Here is a 6,498-nt window from a genome sequence, read left to right as displayed (position 1 = left end):
CCAAAGGGGGAATGAAAAAGCTCTGCATTTCCCAGAAAACAGATTCCTCATTGACACATTTTTTTTTTCTCATGTTGATTTTTTCCCCTCCTTTCCAAAATGGGGTCTTTTTCCTTGGTCTTTTATGCAAGGAACTGGCCCACAGAAAGACAAATCCGCTTGTCAGCAGCACTCTGCCAGCCGCTGTTCCCCGCTCCTCCAGGATCTGCCCCACAATAGGGCCATTATCAGTACGCTCCGACTCTCTCCTGCCCGGCTAATGAGGAGAGCCGCTGCCAGGCAGAACAAAACCCGGAGGGTTTGTGCCCGACTGGAGTCCCCGCACGGCAAGCTCCAGGCCTTTCTGGGGATGTTGGGCGCTGTCACTTGATGGCTGTGAATGACTTTTGGGAGTGCGGCCATCCACCCGTTTTGTGACTCACACCATTTGTCCTCTGAGAACGAAGACACAGTTCCCAGAGAGGAGCCCGTCCGGCCATCTCTGGTCCGCCAGCCTCTGGGGCAAACCCACCCTTGACTGTCAGGCCTTCAGCTACAGGGATGCTTGTCAATCACGTTGGGCAGAAGAACAGCTTGGAATACGTAAACGCCTCTCCAACCAGCCCTGCACCGGGAAATGAGCTTTGCGGGATGATGTCAAGAAAATGAAGAAAGCTCAGTGCCCCAGATTTGGGCCTGGTGATCTTGGGCCAGGAACAACGTCTATTTCTTCCCTTCTGGCTCTTCAGTGGACTTTGGAGACTCTGGTGTTCTCAGGATTCATGTTGAATGAGGGCTCTCAGAGCAAACCATTTACCCATCCACTCCCTGACCCTGCCATCCACCCACCCCTCCATCCATTACCCATCCACCCTTCCAAACATCCACCTACCCATCTCTCTACCCATCCACTATTCACTCATCTATCCTTCCTTCCTTCCTTCCTTCCTTCCTTCCTTCCTTCTGTCCTTCTATTTAACCATCCATCTACCACTGACCCTGTCTCTATCCCACCCATCCATCTTCCATTCATCTATCCATCATCTGTCCGTCATCCTTCCTTTATCCCACCAACCCATCCATCCACCCACCCATTGACTCTGTATCCATCTATTCATCCATCCATCATCCATCCATCCTTCCATTTATCCACCCACCCATTTATTTTCCTTCCTTCTATCCACCCACCAACCCTGCCATCCATCCATCTATCCATCCATCTACCCACTCATTCATCTTCCTTCCTTCCTTCCTTCCTTCCTTCCTTCCTTCCTTCTTTTATCCACCCACCAAACCTGCCATCCATCCATCCATCCATCCATCCATCCATCCATCCATCCATCCAGCAACCTCTAGGGCAGAGCCAGGCCTTGAGTCCTGAGCTCTGCGTTGGGTGCTCTGTCTGAAGGTGATGCTGGTGGAGTCAGGAAGTGAATGCTAAGGGGGTGGCTGAGCCCTCGCCTTTTAAGGCCTGTTCATCCTAGTCCTTGGTCAGAGCAGAATCAGATTGGGGACTAGGCCCTGGAGACAGGTGGGCCGCAGGAAGGTGTTCTTGGGACTTCAGAGGAGGCCAGCCTGGGGCAAGGCCAGAGAGGCCTCTCAGCAAGGGCGTCTCCAGGCCCATGTGGATGAGCACTGCCTCCATGCTAGGCTGGCAGGGAAAGTCACGCCCGGAAAAGGCAGGTATAAAACTGACAACCACCAGGGCTTCTTCTCTGCCTCCCTGGGAGCGGGCACACCTGGGAGCCACGCATGTGGAGGCCCGCATGCCCGGGGATGGACACCACCGAAGGCCACCACGCTCACTGCGGGGCTTCCAGGGGAGCCAGTCGGTGCCCTAGCCCAGCTTGTTCTTTTCTGGAAAATGGAACGGGCCAAGTGCCTGGCCCGGTGCAGGTAGGGGAGGATGGCTTCATGTGCGGCAGACTCCTGGGTCAAGGCTGGGGCCTCACCGCTGCTCCCCCACCCTAAAGGCCTCGGTCCCCTCCCCCAAGGAAGGCTGCAGGCGCCAAGGGTTAGAAAAGCACACAGATTTATTGCATATCAATTTCATGTATAAATTCATTGTAGCATTGGAAAGATTACATTTGGTATACAGTCCTAGTCTATAGCATTAACCTCAGAATCAGCTTCTCCTAGGCTTTATCTTAAAGGAATTTCTCTACACAAGTACATTTGCGTTTATCACAAGCATCGAAATGAGATTCTCAAGGTCGCCCTCTTGGTTATATACTACGCTCATGTCTTATCTCCTTCTCTCCCACGGCGATTTCCCTATCAGGTGGGACGCGCGCCCTCGCCTGGGTAGCTCGGGACTCCTGGTCTTGACTTAGACCCTAATCACATATTCAGTAAGCGCATCTACGGGATTTTTCTTGTAATAAAAATTTCACAAACAGACACGATAATGACCGCTAAACACGAGTCATGCACAGTTTACTTAAAAACACAACAGGAGCGATTTACAGTGAGGAGGACGGGGGCGGGGACAGCACCCGCCTCCTTCTCAATGGTCCTTTTTTTTCCATTTTTTTCTTTATTAAAAAAACAATATATGAAAACCAGACATTTACATTTGATTTCTTTCTCAACACTATACAGTTCTAAAGGAGAGAAATAAAAGGAAAAGAAAACTAAACAAAATTTGTAATGTAACAATGGCAGAGGATGTCCAGGTTTGTGGTTCCTGCAAGCATCGGGACCTTTGTAACCTTCAGTTACAAAGTATATATATAATATATATATATTTTTAATATACACACACTTTACATATTCTGAGCAGGGCTTGCTTCCCTTAGGCTGAAGAAAGAAGAGAGGCGCCGAGAAGGGAATCTTGGAAGTTACCTTGTTCACAGGTGAATTGCACATTTGGAAACTCAAGCTGCCTTTGTTTATTGTATTTCTTTTTTTTTCCAAAAGTGGTAATATGAATCAGTGACAGAAACGAATAAAACAAACAAACAAACACATGAAAACAAACAAACAAACAAACAAAAAAAAGGAATGAAAGAGAAAGGAGCTCTTCTCGGAATAACGCAAGAATGTTTTGATCACAGTATCACTCATGCTACAGAGACACAGCGCCATGGCCTCTCATTCCCGGCGGACCTCCACTCACCGGGAGCCGTGTCCGGGGGTCCCCGGCCGGGAGGGAGCGCCGCCCCCGGCTCCCTGTCCCCTCACACCTACCGCAGTGCAGGGGCAAGCCCTCCTCTCCCCTCCCCCAGGACAGCACAGTGAATTCCACTCAGTCGGTCTCAGTCACATGGGCAGGGGGACAGGGGACATGGGGACAGGGAACCGTGATCCAGTGCTTTGCAATGTTTGCTGGGGAAGCAGCTGAGGCGGAGGAGGCCAAGGGCCTCTGGAATCTCCAGGGATGGATGGGGATCAGGCAGGGTTTGAACAGACCAGCTGTGCCTGGGAAAGGGCCCCTGGGGCTGGGCAGACCCTCAGGCCGCGCCAGGCCCACTGCTCAGCCCCGAGTGTGCGCAGAGATAGTCTGGCCCTACTGCCTGCAGGACGGGCTGCCCCGAGTGTCCTACCAGGCCACCATCGGTTATGACGGCGGTGGTAGCAGGGCCAGGCGGTGGATGTGGAGTTGAGGGGCGACGGGGTGGGGAGGGGAGGCGTGAGGTGGCCTCCGTTACATTTCTGCTTTGGGAAAGAGAGTCAAGAGCCCAAAGGAGTCATTTTCCAGGCAGCAGCCTGGGCAACCCTGGTGCAGTGGGACCCGCGGTTTGCAGCCTTGACCTGGCCACCCACACTACAGGTTACCAGGCCACAGCCTTCTCCAACCTCCTCCATGCTAAAGAGCAGCATGGTCTCCTGCTGTGGCCTGGTGCTCTGGATACCAGAACCTTGGAATTCCCACTTTGGTCCAGCTCCCTGAGCCCAGAGGTCTCCTGGCGCTGCCGATGCCAGGCCGGAGGGAGCTGTTGGGCTGACACTGCTGTGGGGCAGAGAAAAGGCAGGAGAACAGAGCTCGGTGGTCTGGGGCAAAACCGGGTGCTCAGGCGATGCTTTATGAGTGCAGAAGATAAGTGCTCTCTGTTAGGGGTTCCAAGGACAGAGCCCCCCAAATGTCAAGTGCTGTGCCCAAGAGAAACTGGGTGTGCTCTGGTTGTTTTAAGGAGGATGAACATGCAGCCGGGCTTTGGGGAAAGAAGAAAAGATGGGATGGTGGGAGAAGAGAATGCTCGGGAAGGTCAGCCGCACGTGGCGGAGCAGGGCAGGGAACTCTTAGAGCTGGGAGGAGGGAGCCCTTATCCACTCTGTACTGCCAGGAGGAGACACGTGGGTCGCCAAACATCCAGACTTCCCACTTTGAAGAGAGAGGGTCACAGCGTAATAAAAAGCACACACCTTATTCTTTCGCAGAAGAAATCATATAATTTGGGTTTACAGCAACGGGGTGTTTGCATCTGAGGTGGGGTTTTTACAGGCTTCCCATCCAGAACCAGGGGAAATTGGAAACTCCTATGCTGGTACCTGCTGGTTCTGGTTGAGGGGACGTCTCGGGCGCTTGTCAAGAGCCGTGAGTGGCTGTTTGCAAATCCCCACCACGTGGCCACCGCCAGGTCTTCTGCGCGGAACTTTGCCTGCCACCCCGAGGCCGTCTCTCCAGTCTGCACGCAGGCGTGCGTGGCCTCAGAGCACATGTGGGGTGGTCCTCCAGCTCGCCACACGGCTTGGATTTAGCCAAGGGTGATGCCCCCTCACTGCGATCTGTAGCGTGGTGTCCACAGGGACCTCCCTATCACCAGTCTCCAGTGCAAGCCTGGACCGCCCAGCAGCAACAGACAATCGTCTTTGGCCTGGAGTGGCCGGGATGTGTGCGTGCGTGAAACACGCCTGTGTAGACATTTCCTGTTGCCCCTGCGGACAAACACCGAGAAGTCCGCGGAGTGACACAAATACACGAAAACATGGCCGGCACCGCGACGGTGCGCACTGTGACTCGCATTCTTTTTGTTAAAGGGGACCGGGGAGATTTTCTTTTCTCCTCCTATTGGGATGCTCAATTTTTTTCCAAACAATAAAAGAAATAAATAGAATGCTTGCCTTATATGCAATGCAACTGCAACTCAAATTTAACAAAAACATATGATTGTCTGGTTAGTGGGCAGCAGTGTCAGCAGGATTTGTGCAGGACGCGGGGGTATTTGGCACATTAAAAACTGCCCCACTTCCTGGTTACCGACCACACAACACACAGCCTTATTACACGGTTTTGGTCCTTCACTAGATATTTATATTAACATTATTTCTTCACAATAAGAATGTCTAATGTCAAAAAATACTGTTAAGGGAGAAATAAAATAAGAAAAGAATTAGAAAAAATTACAAGTTATATACAGATTAAGGTCAATTCCATCAGGGAAAAAAAATTATGATTTGAAACTGGCCCCTATGGGGATAATTTAAAGCCCATTCAGACGGAGAAGTCCGCAACGTCCCCGGGAGAGAGGCTCCGGCCCCGGAGCCGTGCCGCCCCTGCTCTTTGAAGCAGGTTCCCCTTGGCCGCTTCTGCCCTGAACTGTGCCTTGCTCAGAACCTGCCTGAAGAACGGAGGTGGCGGTTGCGTGGTGGGTCCAGAGTCTTAGGCACAGGTAGCGCTGCTGGAGGGAGGCTGGGGACTCAATGTCCAGAAGACCCTGCCTTCAGCGCGGTGACTGGGGCGACCACGGGGCAGCCGAGGCACAGAGGAAGGAAGGGCCATCAGGTGCTCGGCCACACCTCTCATGGAAGACCTGAGCCACGGGCTCCCGACTTCCCCATACAATTGGGGGTCTTGGGTGGGGGCCTGTGGGTTCCTCTGCAGGCCACAGTGGGGGCAGGCGACCCTCCAGTGACAGCCTCCGGCCTCCGGAAGCCTGCAGGCAGGCACCACGACTCATAATTCCTCAGCGGAGTCTGCACACGCTTCACGGGCGTGGTCTCGCACCCCACATTCTGTCTCGGGGACACCCAGAATCACCTTGGCTTGTACAAATGGGGTCAGAGATAGAAAAGTCTCCATTTTCTACAGTATAAAGGACACGCCCAAGCACAGCACCCGCTGCTCGGGCAGGCTCGGGTCTGCGAATAAGCTGGAATTTGAAAGCAATGCAAAATTACTTTTAAAAAACAATTTGCAAGTTCACTTTTTTTGATTTTCTTTTAAAAAATACTGTCTATTTTTTTTTAAAACCCACATGCTTAAATAGACTCTGTAGTCAATAAGATTACCAAAAGGGTCATTCTTGTCATTTTCCTTATAAAAATCGTCTGCGCGATCTCTCTTTAGCGCACACCTGCATCTCCTGTCCCCTCCTCGTGGCATGCGGCTCCTGGAAGCAGCCCGGGCTCCTGTCTGGGACTGAGACCCCCCTTGCCCATGGGGTCCATCTTTGAGGCGGCTCCTGTGAGCAGTACGTGGGCGGCTGTGAGCCAGGCAGTTGCTAGACAGTTCTTAGAGATGGGGAAACTCCGTGACCGCGTTAGGGACTTCTGGGTTCGGAGTGTTCATTGAAAAAG

The sequence above is a fragment of the Muscardinus avellanarius genome (assembly GCF_963383645.1).
Source record: "Muscardinus avellanarius genome assembly, chromosome: 3".
NCBI lineage: Eukaryota > Metazoa > Chordata > Mammalia > Rodentia > Gliridae > Muscardinus > Muscardinus avellanarius.
Note: the sequence above shows the minus strand (reverse complement) of the source record.